Raw genomic sequence first — 19,423 nt, 5'->3', positions numbered from 1 at the left:
TGCAATCTCTCGAGAAGATAAGCTCTCCACAGTTTGAAACTTTGTTAGAAGTCTTGGGAGAAAAGCTACGATAATAAAAAATAAGGAAATCATAAGCACAGAGCTGGGAACCGAGGCCAAGCAGGACCACCTTAGCCAAGAAGCACAGGCTGGGCCTCCTGTGTCCTCCTGTGTCCTGTGTATAGCCAACACATGCCTGTGCAAGGTGAAACCAGACCGCTTTTGAGAAATCCCATGTGTTTGTGGTGTCCAAGAAGTATTCACACAGTTGGCTGAACAATGCAAGGAGGGAACTTATGTCCTCCAGTCTCACAGTGTTGAAGCCAATTGGTTGCTGACATAAATGATCCACTGTGTGTCAGTCAGGTGTCTGTTAATGCAACAAACACCCTAGAGAGTCAATTCATGAAGAGAAAGGTCTGTTTTGGCTCACAGGTTTGGAGGTTTCTGTCCATGAGTGGTTGGCCACACTGAATTCGGGCAGAGGAAGCCATTGACCTCATAAGAAAGACAAGTGAAGAGGGAGAGATCAGGTCCCATGGTCACCAAAAAAACGCATGCCTGCATAACCGAAGGCCCTCTGCACTAGGCCCCACCCTCAGAGGTTGCCCCTTTAAGTAGTGGTACCATGAGCTAAGTAACCAGCCTTGAACACATTTGGAGGATACTTACAATTTCATCAATACTGCAAACTAGACCACCAGAGAGCCCTCGGGGACACACTTAGGCAAGTAACTTACCATTAAAAAAGATTGAGAGTAGGAGCTAGGGAAATGCTTCAGGGAGTAAAGGGCTTGCCTTGCAAGTATGGGAACTTGAATTCAGTTCCCATAACACTCATACATATGTCCCAGCACTGTGGGCAGAAACATGCAGATCCCCAGAGCTCACTGGCAAGTCTTTCTAGCCTATGGGGTGAGTTCCAGAGTCAGTGAGAGACCATCTCAAACAACAAGGTGGAGAGCACCTGAGACAGACACCCAATGTGGACCTCTGACCTTCACATGTAAGTAAAGTGCGCGTGCACACACACACTCCCAGACACAAAGACCAACAAGTGTGCAGACACACACACATACACACAAAGACCCACAAATGTTCAGATACACACACACACATACACACAAAGACCAACAAGTGTGCAGACTCTCAGCCACAACCACAGGTAGCCACAAATCAAGGCTGACCATGATACCGTACACACCACATTTAAATAACGCCTGAAATCATTTCACTGCAGGTCCAAAAGATCGGCCCACAGTACAGCTCAAAGGAAGCTTGGAAAAAAACCTACATTAAAGATACTCCCCTCACAGAAGAGGAAACTGAGGCCCAAGCTCAGTTAGCTCCCTAGGCTAAGCCCAGATAGTCTAGTCCGCACAGCATTGAGGTTTGTAAACAACATGCTTTCCCTGACTGCTTTAGAACCAGGCTTCCTGTTTCTGAAAGAGTGGATAGCATGTCACTCAAAGAAATAAGAAACTTGAAGGTGCTTTTATTATTATTATTCTTTAGAGAAAAAAATCTAAACAAGGCAGAAAGGTAACTGGGTCTTACTAATTGATAAGATGACGTCTTCTAGAAGATACACAATACTGTGGTTCTCCTTCACTCTGCTGTTCTTTGCCTCAAAGTAGAAACCATTTCAAATATTTAACAAATGAGGCTAATTATTCAAATACAACTGAATCTCAACTATAATGCCTGAGAGAATTCCTTTCCTGGCTATTTCTTTGTTTCCAATGTGAATCCCAAAAAGATAAGACAGCCGACAGGTTTGGAGAAAGTAAGAAAAAAGCCCAACTTTATTTTCAGGCCTGCACTTGACTTGGGAAATAAGTTAATAATTAAACCTGTTTCATTTTTTAAAAGCCAATGTAATCATTCCTTCTTTATGCCAAATATGTGCTTTTCTGAGCAGTGGAGATGTCATTCCATTTGAAGGACTGTTTGCTTAAGCTCAGAATTACCCCAGGGCAATGTATTATTGATAAATCCATTTTCTTGTATAATCACTGCTCCACGTTCGCATCCACAGGACCTATAACCTTCGCCCAGTTTCCTAGGCAAAGGTGCTCCAGTCAGCCTTGCCCAGAGAGAGCAAGCTTGTTCTTTCAGGCCCCCTTCAGCATTACCAGCTCCAAGGTAGTGGGACCAGGCTTTCTCACAGCCCTGGCACAATTGAGGTTACTTGTAGCTTTAAGGCTCGCAACATTTTAAAATTCGTATGCTTATCTGCATACATTTGCATGTGCTTAAAGCACCTCCATTCAGAAGTAGAAAGGTCCACTCTGTGGAGATGAATTTGGAGTGTGGGACAGCACAAAGGCTTATTTAAATGTTATTGGTCTCCACAGTCTCTGGTGACAGAAGGGTCAGCTAAGGACCTTTATCTAGAATTCGCCTCAGTAAATCAGCGCTGTGCTTTTCTTCTTTTTATTGTTGAGGGGGGGTTGGTTTTTGGCTTGTTCCTGCTTTCTTGTCCTGTGTGTATTGGGCTTTATTTGCACAGTGGGGTAAAGACCTTGGCCAGCTAGTGTGCAAGAAATGTGTGGTGTACTATTGCAGGTCCTTCAGGAATCTCTCGAGTATTTGAATAAACACATACCACTCCAATTTAAGAAGAGGAGGAGGAAGAGCAGGAGGAGAAGGAGGGGGAAGAGGAGAAGGAGAGAGAGAAAAAAGAACTGTTTAGTAAAAAGACAGACATAGTCTACTGAGCAGATCCAGCATGCAGGCGCATCCAAGCACATTCCTGGAGGCTGAGAAGCCCCTAACACTTCCCTCCAGCCTAATGGGTCCCGAGCCCTGGCCTTTGTCTGCTGATTAACTGCTCTGTTCATTGACCAAGCCACTAATTGCATGTTCCTTATAGTTACCCTACAGTACTGTAAGAATTAATGAGACACAATTACAGCTCCCAGAAACCTCAGACCCAGCCAACTGCTCAGCACTCCAAGTGAATTAGAACTCTCGAGGAGAAAAGAGGAGCCAGCCGTTCACAGGAAGCAGAATGGTTTATGTTTAAATTTTTTTTTTGTATTTGTATGAAGCTGTTTTATAATTAGGCCCAAGGGGGTAAAGGTAAGAGAAAAAGAAGAATGGACCGGTCCAGGAACTTGTGACCTCCGTCTTCACCCTGAAACAGTGATAGATGCAGGGAAATGTGTTCTGCAGATGGACTAAGACTCTGGAAACAGAAGGAACCCAAGTCCACGGCTGCACACACCCCATGAAGCCAATAACCGGTTGCCTCTTTCCAAGGGGAACCACCCAGAAGCAGTGTTCTGGTCATTGCCTGGAGACAGGTTTGCCTAGCTGCAGTCAAACCCCAGATGATACTGACATCCCTTGACTGTGGAGCCTGATATTCATCAGAAGTCAAAGCACATGTGTCACAATTTGTCACATCTGTAGAACTGCAAATGGCCAAAGGGTGCTGATCTTTGGGTAGGCACCAAGGGAAAGGATGGAATTTTTCCTACACCAGCCCTTTTAGGATTGAAAAAATATTTTCTTCTAAACTTTAGAGTGTGAAAAAACTCTAAGACAATTAGTGTGTGTGTGTGTGTTATTAAGACTAAGTTTTACTTTGTAGTGAGGCTAGCCTGGAACTCACTGTGTAGCCCAGGCTGGCCTTGAACTTGGGATCCTTCTGCCTTAGCCTCCCAGGGATTACAGGCATGTACTACTGTGCCCACTTCTCCAGGACACTTTAACTTGCAGTTCTTTTAAAATTCCTCATCAGATTTGTTGACGTGGAAAAACCCCTCCGAGCCATAGGAAAATGTGGTTGTATGCACATGTGTTGTGTTTTTTCATGTGTGCCGGCAGGCAGGAGTGGAGGTGGCTGTCTCCACAGAGGTGTGACTTGTGGCTGAGCACTTTCCTAGTCTATGTGGGGGCTTGGGATCCACTGCAAGCACTGAAAACAAAATAAAGCAATGTAATACAATATAACATAATAAGATTAAATGTTAAACAATCTTGCTACAGAAGAGAAACGGGAGCTCCACTGAGCCACATCCAGGCACTTCTAAACACGCTCTCCTAGGCTCCAGAGATTCTCCACACCATCCATCCCCTCTAGGCTGCCCATTAACTCTACTGCCTTCCTCCCTTACGGGATTCCCTTCCCCTTGCCTGCTGTCAACTCTACTCCACGCCTCAAGTCTCATCAAAGCGAATTTTCCTTTCTGCTGATTTCGAAGGCACATGTTGCTTGTACCAACTTGCACCAAGCATCCATCATCTGATCAGGCACTGCGTGGCTTTTCTCTGAATAAGTTCCTGGGTTTTAGTCTAGACTAGAGATTCCTTGAGGAAAGATGAGATGATCCTATCCCTCCCTCTAAAGTCCTCCACCCTCAGGGCACTTGGTTGTGGTCTTATGTACCCTGTAGGAGCTTAATAAAGACCACGGGCATAAAAGAAAGCATGAACAAATGATTTAGAACTGAAAGGGGAAGACATGAGGAACACAGGTAAGGAAGAATCTGGCCTGGTGAGGAGCTGGGAAGAGATGCAATATCCTGGGCCCAGGGGTAGGGGAATGAACAGGTTGGGCAGGGCTCTGGGGATCCCAGATCTCCTTTCTTATGCTGCAGTCATAGTGGGGTTCAGAGAGCAGGGAGGAGCAGCAGGAGATGAAGGACTCCTACAGGGCAGCGAATGCCCCTTGCAAGGTTAGCCTGCACTTTTTAGAAAAGAGGGGTGAGGTGGAGGAACACTCTCAGAGCCAACAGTTTTCTTGTGTTTATGGAAATGCAGGTGGCCAGTGAAAACACCCGAGTTCATCCGTGATCCTTCTATGTAAGTTATGAGGGAATGTAGGGTTGGAGTTGCAGCTCCGAGGTCCTAGGTTGATCCCCAGACTGGCAACACAATAGTAATGATGATGATAACAGATGTAGAGCTGGAATACAACTCAGTGAGAAGAGTACCCACTTAGTACATGTAAATCCTTGGATTCCACCCCTAGTGTAAACCAGGTATGGTGGAGCACCCTTGTACTCCCAGCACTTGGAAGGTTGAGGCAGGAGCATCAGAAGTTCAAGGTTATCTTCAGGGTATATAATGAGTTCCAGGCCAACCTGGGATTCTTGAGACTGTCTCAAAATTAACAATTAATAATGATGGTGACAGATTCGGAGGCAGCGAGCGTGTGCTTCCAGCTCCCATCTATGTGTGAAATTTTTCCTGATTCTACCAATGCAGACTGGAAGTTTTCAGGGGAAAACTGGATCTGCAGTGAACACATACAAGGTGCTTTTTGTTATTGCTAGCCCTCCATACAAAGCCAGGTGTCATGGCTTAGAAGCCAGAAGCAAGAGAATCTTGAGTTCCCTGCCAGTCTGAGCTACTTAACAAAACCTTGTATCAAAGAAATGCAGAACTTGATAACATGTGAGTCAAACTCACCCTGATGAGTTTTGCTGGAAGTGGCAAATGCTACAGTCCCACCCTGAAGACTAGAAGGTGAGAAGTTCAAGGCCAGCCTCATCACTCTTCACTATAAAACAAGTTTGAGACAAGCAACAATAATAACACACCCCTCAAATACAGTGGAACAACTACTGATATAGTATTTATGTGGTTGGGTATCACGAGCAGTCCAAAGGTGATTGAGGGCATTGAAAAGATGCACACATGTTAGGTACAAATGCTGTGCTGTCTTGTAAGGACCTTGCCCTTCATGGGTTCTGGTATCTGATGGAAGCTTGGCTCCAACTCCCTGTGGATACCACAGGTTATGTCATTTACTTGCTCCTAATAGTCATGGCCTAGAAGAGAACAATACTGTGGCTACAGGGAACTCAAAGGGACTCACACAGAGGAGTAGAGCAGACCCCTCCCCCTGCCTGCCACACACCTCTTGGACAGTGACCCAAAGCACCCTGCAGAGTCTGGGACCTTCACACATTCAGCTAGTTTTCACAGCAGTGGCTCAGGCTTAAGCGACACCAGAACTCTGTTAAGAAATCCACCTGCAGGCAGGGATGCTAGCCCACCTCCATTATCTCTCCAAGTGCAATGCTTAAATACTCAATCTGAGCAAGAAGCAATCAACCCAATTAAACCTGAAATCCAAAGAAGTTTCAGCAAAACCCAAATTTTATGCGGTCTTCCCTGCCAAGCACACAGAAAAGTGTCACAGATAGGGACCAGTAGATAGCACGAGAAGAAAAGGAATTTGGGGGAAAGGCATGCTTTGGGGTGGTGTATAGATTGTTACAGTGAATTTTCAGTCTTCATCCAGATGTTCAGCATCTTGTCAGCACCATCAGAATCTTCAGTTTTATAACCACGGGTATGTCACCTACATCATCAACTGAGTTAAGCTCTGCTAAGTTCCGTTTTTCAAGGAGACTCATTAGCTGCAGGCACTCACAGAGAGGTGACAGCCTAAACCATAGCATTCATATGATGACTTTAAAAAGTCAATTGAGGGCTATAGGGATGGCTCAGTCAGTGATGTACTTGCCCCGTAAGCACAAAGACCTGAGCGGGATCCAGAATTCACATAAATTGTCAAGTTAGGTGGCATGTGCTTGTAATCCCAGTGTCGGTGAAATGGGGCCAGGCAGATCCCTAGACCTCACAGGCTAGCCAGCCTCGCTGGAACAGTGAGGCTCAGGTCAGTGAGAGACCCTCTCTTAAAAAACAAAGTGGACTGTGGTGGGATAATCCTTCTGTACGCTATGAATATACATTACTCTCATTGGTTAATAATAAAGCTGTTTGGCCTATAGCAAGGCAGGATAACGTTAGGCAGGACAATCAAACTGAGGACTGGGATAAAGAAGGGTGGAGTCAGGAGAAATGTGAGCAAGCCACCCAAGAAGCAAAATGCCAGAGGACCAGGAAAGCCATGGGCCACATGGCAATACATAGATTAATAGAAATTGGGTTAATTTAAAAGTAAAAACTAGCTAATAATAAGCCTGAGCTATTGGCAGAGCATTTTGTAAGTAATATAAGCTTTTGTGTGTTTATTTGGGACCAGTAGGTCAGGACAGAAAAACCCCGCCTCTGTTTACAGTGGACAGCTCTCAGGGAATGACATTGAAGCTGGCCTCTGCCCACTGCCTCCCACTTACACAAACACTAGCACGTGCACACAAAAAGTCAACTGACTTCACCTTTTAAAGTTTTAGTAAAGAAGAAAAGAGACAAATATAACACCACTTTTGAAGCAGTTGGGTGGTAAAATACCTAATGACAAATTACAATGTTAAAATATTTTTATTAAAACGAGAATACCAGAAATGCTCCACTGTATTACTATTTTAATTTTCTATAATATAGTGTTAGGACACAAAGCTTAAAAGTAAGGTTGTTTTGTATCAGGTTGATGTAAGCAGACAGACGATAGCAAAGCTGACCTACGAGCAGGTGCATGGAGTTTGCATTGGTGTAAGCCTGTAGAGCGGTGGTTCACAATCTTCCTTATACTGCGACCCTTTAATACCGTTCCTCATGTTGTGGTGACCCTCAACCATAACATTATTTTCGTTGCTACTTCAGAGCTGCAATTTTGCTGCTGTTATGGATCCTTATGTAAATATCTATGCTTTCTGATAGTCGTAGGCCACTCATGAAGAAGAGAGTCATTTGACCACCCCCAAAGGGGTCATGACCCACAGGTTAAAAACCACTGCTGTAGAGGGTAATTTGTAACTTCTCTTAACTCTGAAAACACACACAGCTTTTTAAGTCAGCAGTTCCACTTAGAGAGTTTTATTCCTGAGTGTACAAAGATATTCTTTTCATCATTGTTTCTGGAAGTGAAAAGTCATATCCCACACAGATAACCATCAATAAGCAAGTGATAAGATACAATGTGGTTAGTTGGTAAAATAAGCAATGAAACAGTATAAGGCCTGTTTTCCAGAGCTTGTTACCTGTACAGACTAACTAAAGGTACACAGTGTATCACCGGCAGAAGAGCTGGTCTAGAATATTGATGATGCATGAATACACACCAACAGTAATTGCGGGGTGGCTGGCAGAGCATGTCCCAAGTCTGGAGGAACACATGTAGCAGCAGTAACTGTCCTGAAGGGATGGAAATAATATCTCCAAGAACCTACCAGAACCTTGCGATTCCTATGCCGTGCATTCCTCGGCTTCTTTGAGGTTTTGATTGCAAGCTTATGCTATTTGTGAAATGGGGCGGGGGTTGTAAAGAGTAAACACTTCAAGCTCCTTGAAGTTCCTTCCCAGTAAGATCAGGAGTTCTCCTTCTAGGGAACATGTAACACATTCCTTCCTGGTCAGCATACTACACTGCATCACGGACCTCAGCCATGGGCTGGCCAGGCACCAAACTCCCCAGGTTTCAAATCCCTAATTGCACATCTCTTGCCAGTCTACCCCATCATGCTCCATTTTAAATGCTTACAGGAGATGTCTGTTACCAGACACAGAAAGAAGATGGCCATCAACTTTAGACACGTTTATTACGGAGACTTTAGAAGCAACTCTCTATCTGTCAGCTTCTCTTACTACAGTGGAATTTCTGAGGAAAGTCAAGCAACTTATGGAGGAGAGTTTCTTTTTATTCACAGTGTGAGGGTGCAGTCCACAATGTTAGTAGGCTTTTAGGCTGCTGATCACATCAAACCCGCAGTCAAGAAGCAAAACAAAGCCAGGAGGTGGTGGCACACGTCTTTAATCCCAGCACCTGGGGGGTGGGGGGTGGCATAGGCAGGCGGATCTCTGTGAGTTCAAGGCCAGCCGGGTCTATAGACCAAGTTCCAGGACAGCCAGGACTGTTTCACAGAGACACTCTGTCTCAGGGGGAAAAAATGGGGTGCGGGGGTGGGGTGGAAAGCAAAATCAGATGGATGTTGGTGCTCAGCTCAAGTTCTCTTTCGAGTTCAGTTAAGAGCCCCCAGCCCATGGCATAATGTCGCCCACATTCCTCGTGAGTCTTCCCACCTTAGTTAAACCTTTCTGAAACACCTTCTCAGAAATACCCTGAGCTGTGTGCCTCCTTGGTGGCTGGAGATCCTGTCAAGTTGACAAGATGAACTATCACAATCACTAAAGGTACAATCCGTAAAAGAAATACGTGATAAGCTGGCCTACATACTCTTCTCTGTGAGAGGCAACATCAAGAGAATGAGGTGATGAACTGCCTGGGAGAAAATATTTGTAAAAGGCACATGCGATAAAGGACATTTATCCAAGATAGGCAGAGAATTCTTGAAACTCAACAAGAAAAAGGAGAGCCCAAATTAAAATGAAGCAAAAAACAGGAACAGATAACTCACAAGGAAGGCACACTCCAGGCGTGGAGGAGAAGGTCCAGTCGCACACGTGGTCAGGAATAGCGAAGCAATCAGCGCTGGGTCATCATCACTCACATAGTGAGTACCGCAGACAGTACCAAATGCCAGTGCTGATGCAGATGTGGAGCAAGGTAAAGTCCCCCCACTGCTGGGGAGGTGCAAGACAGTCCGGCCCTCTGGAATACAGCCCAGCAAAGTCCTACAGCCAATCACACACCTCAGCATTTACCCCAAAGAAGCAGAAACTTAAGTTCATACACAAACCACGACTCAGACATTTATAGCCATTTCTTTTTCATAATTGCCCACTTAGGCATAGCCAAGATGTCCTGTGATACAATAATGGATAAACAAAAAAATAAATAAAGGAGGGTGGGGACATGTTAGGGGAGACCTAGGAGACCTAGGAGAAATGGGAGGAGGGGATTGGTGGTATATGTGATCAAGACACGTTGTATGCATATGTGAAATCTTCAAAGAATAAATAAAATTCTTTTTTAAAATAAAAAAATGGCTAAACTGTGGTATATCCTGACAGTGGAAAACTGATTAGCACTAAAAAAGAATGAACAGCTAATTTTCGAAAAACATGAATAAAATACAATGTGTATTTCTAAGTAAAAGAAGGCAACCTGGAAAGGCGAAGTTCTGTTTGATTCCAATCACACAACATTCTGAGGAAGGCAAACCTATATAGACAGCGAAGGTTAGTGGTTGCCAGGATGGGGAGAAGGGGTGACAAGACAGGGTTCAGAGGTCAGGGCCGTGACCCTCTACTGTACAAAACAATGACAGCAGATGCACCTGCAAATCCACAGGATGCACTACTCTGTATGAGCTCTAATGTGAGCCATGACCTTCAGCTAACGATGGCGAGTAGCTGCAGGTGTACAGTGCCAAAAACACAAAGCCTGAGGTTGACCTCTGGCCCCCACACGCTCACATTAAGTACATGCATCTATACACACACACACACACACACACACACACACACACACAAACACATGCACACACACTATTGAGTAAAAGTTGTCAGAACTCACATATTATGGCCCCAAGCATGATTTAAACAAAAGAAAAGAGGCATCTATGTACCACATTATCAAATTGTTGAGCATGTCATTAGATACTTGAATGGCATCGTTAACGTTATTGAAGAAAAATACTTCTGGCTTGTATCCAATGCAATCTCCTTTGGTACCATGCGGAAAGCCAGCCAACTTCCTTCAATCATCCTTGAGCTCCCTGAGCACATCTGTGAAGAAGATACTGCTGTAGCTGAATCATTTCCAAAGCTCAGATGCCAATCCTCATTCTACTCCCAGCTGTCTTTCCTTTCAACATATCTCCTCCTTATTCTTACTACATTTCTCTCTGTTGGTTTTTTCCACTATCAGTTTTGAAAATTCTTACAATATTTCCATCTCCAAAACTGAATTATAGGCCAGTGGATAGATAAAGGTGCTCAATACCAATAGCCTGATGACCCAATTTCAATCTTTAGGACTCACATGGTGGAAAGAGAGAACTGTTATAGAATATTATTTTAAGAGTGTGACATTTGTTTATGCTGTGGAACATTTGTTCAATGACACAAAGATGTATTGCATTTTTTTATGTTGCATTTGTTTAACTCTGTGAAGCTGTGTTATTTTACCTGTCTAAAACACTTGATGGTCTAATAAAGAGCTGAACAGCCAATACTGAAGCAGGAGAAAGGATAGATGGGGCCAGTATCAGACAGAATAAATCTGAGAAGGAAAGGAGATCTAGGTGTGAGAGAAGGAGGCGAACTCAAGAGGCCAGCCACCCAGCTACACAGCCAGCCATGGGTAAGAGTGAAAGGAAAATGCAAAGAAGTAAGACAAAGAAGAGGCCCAGAGGTAAAAGGTAAACAGGATAGTTTAAGTTAATAAAAGCTGGCTAGAAACAAGCCAAGCTAAGGCTGGGTATTTATAATTAAGAATAAGACTCTCTGTGTGATTTATTTGGGAGATGGGTGGTGGGACCCCCAAAAGCGTAAGAGTAGGAAAACAAAAAACAAAGAAAAAAACACTAACTACAAAGAACCAAATCCACAAGTCATTACCTGGCCCCTACACAATAAATAAATAAATACAAAATAAATAAATAGATAAATAGATAGATAGATAAATAAATAAATAAATAAATAAATAAATAAATAAATAAATAAATAAATAAATAAGCAAGTAAATATAATTTTAAATGAAAAAAAAAACAATTTTAACACTTAGTTGATCTTGACTTTCCTAGGTTCGATGACTTCTAACCATGTCTCAAGGCCAAGTCCTTCAAAAAGATAGTTCACATGCACAGCATTTATCTCCTGCAAGTTGATGTCTTCCCCACACCACTAAAACTCCCCTGGCAAAGATCAGCAATGGCATGTGATCACATCAAATCACCATGTCCAGTGTCTGTCTGTCTGTACTTCTGCAGTCTTTAACCTTGTTGACAGTTCTTTTCTGGGAATGCTTCCATCATGATGGCTGTCTGTCTGGCTCTCCTCTTACATGTATGAAATCAGATTCAGTTTTGTTTATAATATTTTCCCTCCTTATCTTCTTATACAGGTGGTAGAAGGACCTACCTGTGAATATGCTACCTGTACCAGAATCCTAAGATGGTAATGGTGTTGGTAAAATAAGAGTATATATACTTGAGTATATATCACATTTTTAAAGGTCGGTGTGTTAAAATCGTAAATTGTGTGCTGTGAGAAAATAGCAAATTCCATTTAGCATGGTGGTGTACAGCTGTGACCCCAGAATTCACAAGGCTGAAGTAGAAGGGCCCTAAGTTCAAGGACAACCTGAACTACATAGACAGGCCCTGTCTCACAAAAGAAAATTTTAAAGAAGGAATAACATGGTAATTCCTTCTTCCATTGCACTGAGTATCACTGATTTGGTAAGTCATATGGAATAATGATCTAACTCACTTTTAAAAGGATGAGTCCCTAGGGGCTGGAGAGGTGGCTCAGAGGTTAAGAGCACCGACTGTTCTTCCAGAGGTCCTGAGTTCAATTCCCAGCACCCACATGGTGGCTCACAGCCATCTGTAATGAGATCTGGCGCCCTCTTCTGTGTACATAATAACTAATAAATCTTCAAAAAAAAAAAGGGGGGGGTGAGTCTCTAGGTGTTGGAGAGATGACTAATGGTTACAAGCAGGTGCTACTCTTACAGAATACCTGAGTTCAGTTCCCAGCACTCTCCTAGTCGCTCCCAACTGCCTGCAGCTAAGGTTTCAGGAGATCTGATATCCTCTTCTGGCCTCTACAAGCATATGGTGCACATGAAGTCATGCAGGTGTATGCACACACAGAAATAGACACACACACACACACACACACACACACACGAAAATAAATAAGCAACTAAAACTTAAAAAGTAGGAAGTTCCTATAATCTAGAGAAAAAGAAAATCATTATGTATTTTTGCTCTTTCAATAACTATAATATTAACAAAAAAATTTCTATTTTTTTTCCTACTAGTTTCTATTGAATCTTTTCATCCTGTTAGTCAGATATCACCTGTTTTAGGGTCTTCACGAGAACTGGGGTCCACTGAAATTTTGTTGTGGTTGCTATTTAGTTTTATCGATATGGGCATCAAGATCTTGTGGCTCCAGGTAGGGTTGTGCTCCAATTTCTGTGTTGTGTTACTTAATTCCATGATAAGCATAACATCCCCTGTACCTGTGTACAGATGTGCTTTAGTTAGACTACTGCATAGTGATCACCTACGGCAGGTGTATAGTTCAATGTTAGAGTCATAAGCACAACCATACAACCACAAACACAGGCGGCCTAGAAGAGGCATTGCCTTTTGTACACAAGCCTGCTACTTGGTTAAATGCTCTGCTGCCTGACCTGCTCTCAGGTACACCTCTGAGTGTGCTGACTGGTGGCTGGCTTATCTGAGATGGTCTTAGCACTCTTTTCCAAGCAGGCTCTTCTCCTCCACAACCTGGCTGAGGGCAGCAGGAGCCCAGGCAGACCGAAAGTTTCCCCTGGCTCGGGAGTGGCTCCTGCAGACCAGGCCGAAATCGGGGAGATCTTTTGCTTAGAGTAGTTGCTAGACCACTGGCCATGGCCTTGCAGACAGATGAAGATAATACTGGGGTCACTTACAGAATCAGTTTAATCAGTTTTATACTCACCCTTATCACTGCAGGTATTTACTGGGTGTTATAAATGCGTAAATATTTAAGATTGCAAATATAAAGCAATAAATATGTTATTTTGTTTTCACCACAGACATTCGACAGATACCTATTACATATGTTCACATACATAAAGACATAGAAACATAAATATATGAATAAGTGGGATTAAAAGCATATAAGCCCACAAGTACATTAGGTACATAAGATTTTATTCTTTCAAGAGGAGATCATTTGTGCATGCCCAAATGTCAAATTTGACCACTTGCCAGAGTGACACAACATAGTGATTTATTTAGTGTTTTCCCTGTGTATTCATCTTGAAGTTACTTTTGATGAGTGTACAACAAAGTATCTGTTCGGTTTGCTTGTTTTGGAAAAGGACTCAGAATGTATTCTGTCACTAATTCATCCACTGTCAGGGTCTGGTTTTTTAGACATCTATGTAAACAGTTGAACACTATCTTAAAATTTTTTAATATTCTAAATTATTTACAATTTAAAAATTATTTCAATATGTGTACATGCCTCTTTGTGTGTGGGGGGCACACATGTGTACATGCACATTCATGTGAGTCTAGGGTTGCTATGTTCCACAGAGTGCAAGGAAAGGTCAATTTCAGATACCATTCTTTGCCTTCCACCTTGCTTGAGACAGGATCTTTTCGTTGTTCATGACTGTGTAAGCCCCAGGCTTCTGGGAAGTCTCTTGTGTCTGCCTCCTGTCTTGCCAAAGGAGCTCTGGGATTACAAATGTGCACTAAACACATCTGACTTTACAAGGATGCTAAAAACCCAAACTCAGGTCCTTAACACTTGCACAGCCAACACTTTGCCCATTGAATCATCTGCCCAAATAATTGTGTTTTGAACTGATCAAAAATATAATTTTAAGACAACAAAATGGTCAGAAACTAAAGCTTTCTCCCAAATATATTTATTATAGTACAATAAGCATTACAGTGATGAGATTTGCACATGTCTTTAAAACACATTAACACAATCATTTTGAGAATTCAGCGAACAAAAAGAAAGGGGAAAGAAATACTCAGCAGTTCCGGTTCCGGTTCAATAAGCTGTGTGTGTTTCAAAACTAATTGCCATTATATGGAGAACATAAGATGAGAAAACTGTCACCATACAGTAATTTAATATACGAAGATTATTAAAAACAGGGGTTGTGGAAGCTAAAAAAAGCAGGTTGTGTTTTTGCTAATGAATAGCTGGGCTCCAGTGAACTGCCTGTGTGGATACTTAAATGGCTTCTGGAATCTTCTTATGTAGCAGACCTCAGTTCATCTCTGAGTGTGTGAGTTGTGCATGATACTTCGTGTCTGAGCATACACACACACACACACACACAGTTATATGTATCCAAATTTAATGAATGTTATGTTTGACTGCTTATAAATATTCTATAAAAAATAGATTTGGCAGGGGTCAGAGGGCTCTGAAAAGACGGCTCAGTGGTTAAGAGTACACACTCCACACTTTCAGAGGACCTGAGTTTTGTTCCCAGCACACAACAACCTATAACTCCAGATCCAATATCCTCTTCTGGTTTTGTGAGCACTGCACTCATGTGTACAACCCTACACATGTGTGAACACACACACACACACACACACACACACACACACACACACACAAAATAAATAAATAAATAAAAAATAAAAACAAATCTTTAGAAAAAAAAGAACAGTTGTTTTCCCTATGGGAATGGAAATACATGCTTCGTTTGAACTATATTATTGTCTTACTCCACATTCTATGTAATGGAAGTACATACATCACACACACACACACACACACACACACACACACACACACACACACATGAACAAATACAAAGCTACACAAAAAACGTGAGAGGAAAGCCCAGGGTTGCAGTCTTTGGCCGCAAATCATGAAAGCTATCTTCTTTGTCTGGGAAATTAGAGATTGGGGGAGCCTGTGTAAACAGTGCTGAACTCCCACTCCAGTTGGGGCTCCTTCCCTCGCTTGTATAATTCAAATGACACAGAGTCATGCTAAAAGCTTTTCCTCCTGTCAGAGGAGCGCAAATGTAAACAATGGGAAAGGCCCTTCAGTTGGTTTAATCTAAACAAACAAAAAAAATTAAGAATTCAGCCTTGTTTTACTTTTCCCCAGAAGATAGACTCATAATTAAACTTTTCACCTTTCCAAATTACTCAGTCTGTACCCTGCAGAGTGGGTGGTTTTCACTCCAAACATTTTGACTCTAACAGTGGAGGAAGCAGAAGCCGCTCTCTGAGTAGAATTTACAGCTAAATTTAACCAAGCATATTTTAATAAGATTAGCATATCTTTGTCTTTCAACACCAGGTATCTTACAATTAACTGAATTTAGACAGCATATTGTTTCATCAGAAGCAGGATTTGAAGTCTTCATTTCCATATTTATTGATGTCGCATGTAGGAGTAAGTCTGAGAAAAAATGACTATGCCTACCCTGGACAAATCTCAAGTGTATGACTGTGCTGACCTTTCTAGGGAGCTCCAGCAGACACAGCAGCTTCAAGACATGGCTTTTGCTGGGGACAGATCAAGGCAGGAATGTCTTTGCACCACTATGGGTAGTCTACCAGTCAGTATCAAGACTTGACAGACAGAACCGTAGCAGCCCCTCCCAGAAATGCCTGGGATGAAAAGATGTTCAGAGCCTCCTGCACTCCTTGTTACAAGAACCAGATGAAAACTGCCAGAGTAAACAAATCCATAGATCTTGTTTTCAAAGAGTCTAAATACAGCCAAAGATCCTTAAGGACATCTCAGAAACAGGTTTTTATTATTTTGTTTTGTTTGCATTTATGTGTGCCTGTATCTCCTTCTACCATGTGATTTCCAGGGATTGAACTCTGGTCCTCAACCTTGGTGACAGGCTCCTTTATCCATAGGACCATTTCATCAGACCCAGAAACAGGTTTTAATAAATCATAGAACTCAGTCCCAAGAGACCAGAAAGATGGCCCTTTCCCATCGTGGAAAGAAGTCATTCAGTGGGGATTACGGACACCTAGGTATTGCCTTCTGTGAACTACCTTGGAATGGGGAAAACCAACGTGGCCAATCTGTCAGTTCCTCACTAGCTGGGAATGCAGCCACGGGTGGCCGAAAGGACGGACATTGTTTGCTAAGGAAATTGAAGGCAAAGCCCCAGCATGGATTTCTCTTTACAGGCCCAGTACTAAGGGAAGCAAAGGGTTGATTCTTTGTGGATAGTAACAAGACTGACAACTTCTTAGACTAATCAGTGAGGAGAAAGAGAAGACTAAAATCAAACCAATTAGAGACCAAAGAGAAGATATTACAACCGACACCAGTGAAATCCAGAGGATGAAAGTTATTTACTTCCAAAACCCTTATTTTACCAATTTGGAAAAGTCTAAAAGAAATGGATGAATTTCTCAATACATGACATTCCAAAGTAAAACTAAGAAGAAAACCCAGCACTTGGGAGGCAGAGGCAGGCGGATCTCTGTGGGTTCGAGGCCAGCCTGGGCTACCAAGTGAGCTCCAGGAAAGGCGCAAAGCTACACAGAGAAACCCTGTCTCGAAAAAAACAAACAAAAAAAAAACCTAAGAAGAAAATTTTTTAAAGTTAAGCATATCCAATATAAGCAATAAGATTGAATCAGCAATACAAAAATCCTCCAAATCAAAAACAAAACAAAACAAACAAACAAAAAACAGGTAAGAAGGGGGAATGAGGAATAACAGAGCAAGAAGGGTTAAGTGTGGTGGGGATGGAAAGACAAGGTAGAGGAAGGAGAATGAGAAGGGACAGCTAACAATAAAGACCTCTGAAATAACCATATGGAAACCCACTACTACAGGAGCTTCCTAAATATATATACACTTTATTTTTATTTATTTATTTATTTTTTTTTTTTTGGTTTTTCGAGACAGGGTTTCTCTGTGTAGCTTTGTGCCTTTCCTGGAGCTCTCTTGGTAGCCCAGGCTGGCCTCGAACTCACAGAGATCCGCCTACCTCCGCCTCCCGAGTGCTGGGATTAAAGGCGTGCGCCACCAACGCCCGGCTACACTTTATTTTAAAAGTATGTATATTTTTATTTATATATGTATATATGCTTTATAAAAAGTGTATATATACTTTAAATAGAGTTACCCTACAGTAGTGATACAATTCCTCTGCTAGATATCATATGCTATCAAACAAAAATCCCAGTGTCAGGCTTGAGTTACCCCTTTTTGGGTTGCTGATCAGTGGGGGTCAATAGACCACCTAAACATTATAAGGTATTACCATTGCTCTTTGATACCCTCCAGAAATTGATGATAAACCTATTGCTAACAATATCACATACTTGAGTCATAGGACATGGAAAAATCAAGCTGGTACTGACCTGTAAACCTCACCCATACTGGCTAGCTTTCACAGTGCTGAAAGAGCATGGTACAACGTGGGGTATAAATCCATAAGCAGTCTTACCCAGCTATGAACTCTATGAGCTACAACAGTGAGTGAACTGGCAAAATATACCCACCAGGGAAGCAGTGATACCAATAGTGTGGGAGTAATGAACCATTTTTTTATTGGACTTAACACCAGCTCCACAAGACAGAACTCCTATTTGGCACTTTTAATTGGGCCAAGAACCCATGGCTGGAGATAGATCATAGGCCCTAGGAAAGAGCCTACTACTACTATTCTGCTACGTGACCATAGTATTAAACTACCCCCTAAGTACTTATCTTTATGTCCATAGAGTAGCACTTCTCTCAGCCCTCACCAAATAAGTTGTTGTTTGTTTGTTTCTGCGTTAGATGATTATTATCAAAGACACCCAATACCCCTAGCCAATCAAAGTGCACAGAATTGGAGTCTGTGGAGTGCTCAGCCCTAAGTGGAACATCTATATTATATCCCCTTCTCCCACGACTCAGGGATCACCATGCAGGAGGGGATGGAAGGTGAAGAGCCACAGGAAGTAGACAACTGAAGCAAAGCAGTGTTGCCCACACAGTACAGGGACGCTGCACACATGAATTCACAGTGACTGTGACTGCATGCCCAAAGACCTGCGCAAAATCAAGCTAGCCAAAATTCTACCACGGAGGGGAGAGGGGACACACAGTCCCAGGCCTAACTGAGGAGCTATTGGAAACCGGTGACTTCAAGAAGAGGGATAGTCCGTTTGCTTCAGAGATGTAGCCCTTGAAATGACCCTAACGGATAGCTCTACACTCATGCGCATATGAGTAGCATCAAGTAGACACTGTGGGGAGGAATTTCAGGAAAGGGAATGGGTGGTGGATTTCATCAAAACACATTATACACGTTGTCTTAGTCAGTGTTCTATTGCTGTAAAGAGATGCCAGGACCACAGCAATAACTTTTATAAAGGAAAGCATTTAATTGGAGATTGCTTATATTCAGAGGTTATATTATCATCATGGCAGGAAGCATGGTGGCATGCAGGCAGACATGGAGTTGGAGAAGTAGCTGAGAGTTCTACATCTGGATCCACAGACAGCAGGAAGAGTGAGAAACTGGGTCTTGCTTGAGCATTTGAAACCCCAAAGTCCACCCCTAGTGACACACTTCCTCCATCAAGGCCACAGCTACTCCGACAAGGCCTCCTAATTGCTATTACTCCTCCTAATTCCTGTCAAGTAGTACCACTCCCTAATGACCAATCATTCAAATCTGTGAGCCTATGGGGGCCATTTTTATTCAAACCACCACCAACATGTAGACAATTCTCAAACAATAAAAAAATAAATAAATGAACAGTAGGAGAGGAGAGCACCAAGACTTTAAACCTGTGGTTTGCACATGAGAGCAGACAATTTTTGTGTTTCAAAAGTTTTTACATTAAGTGTTGAAACAGCAGTTTTAGATTTTCTGTTTGAAATATCAATGTAATAATATACTGTACATAAGCACATTAAC

The sequence above is a fragment of the Peromyscus maniculatus genome, chromosome 5 (assembly GCF_049852395.1).
Source record: "Peromyscus maniculatus bairdii isolate BWxNUB_F1_BW_parent chromosome 5, HU_Pman_BW_mat_3.1, whole genome shotgun sequence".
Lineage (NCBI taxonomy): Eukaryota > Metazoa > Chordata > Mammalia > Rodentia > Cricetidae > Peromyscus > Peromyscus maniculatus.
The sequence above is the reverse complement of the archived record's forward strand: the minus strand, read 5'-3'. Positions refer to the sequence as shown.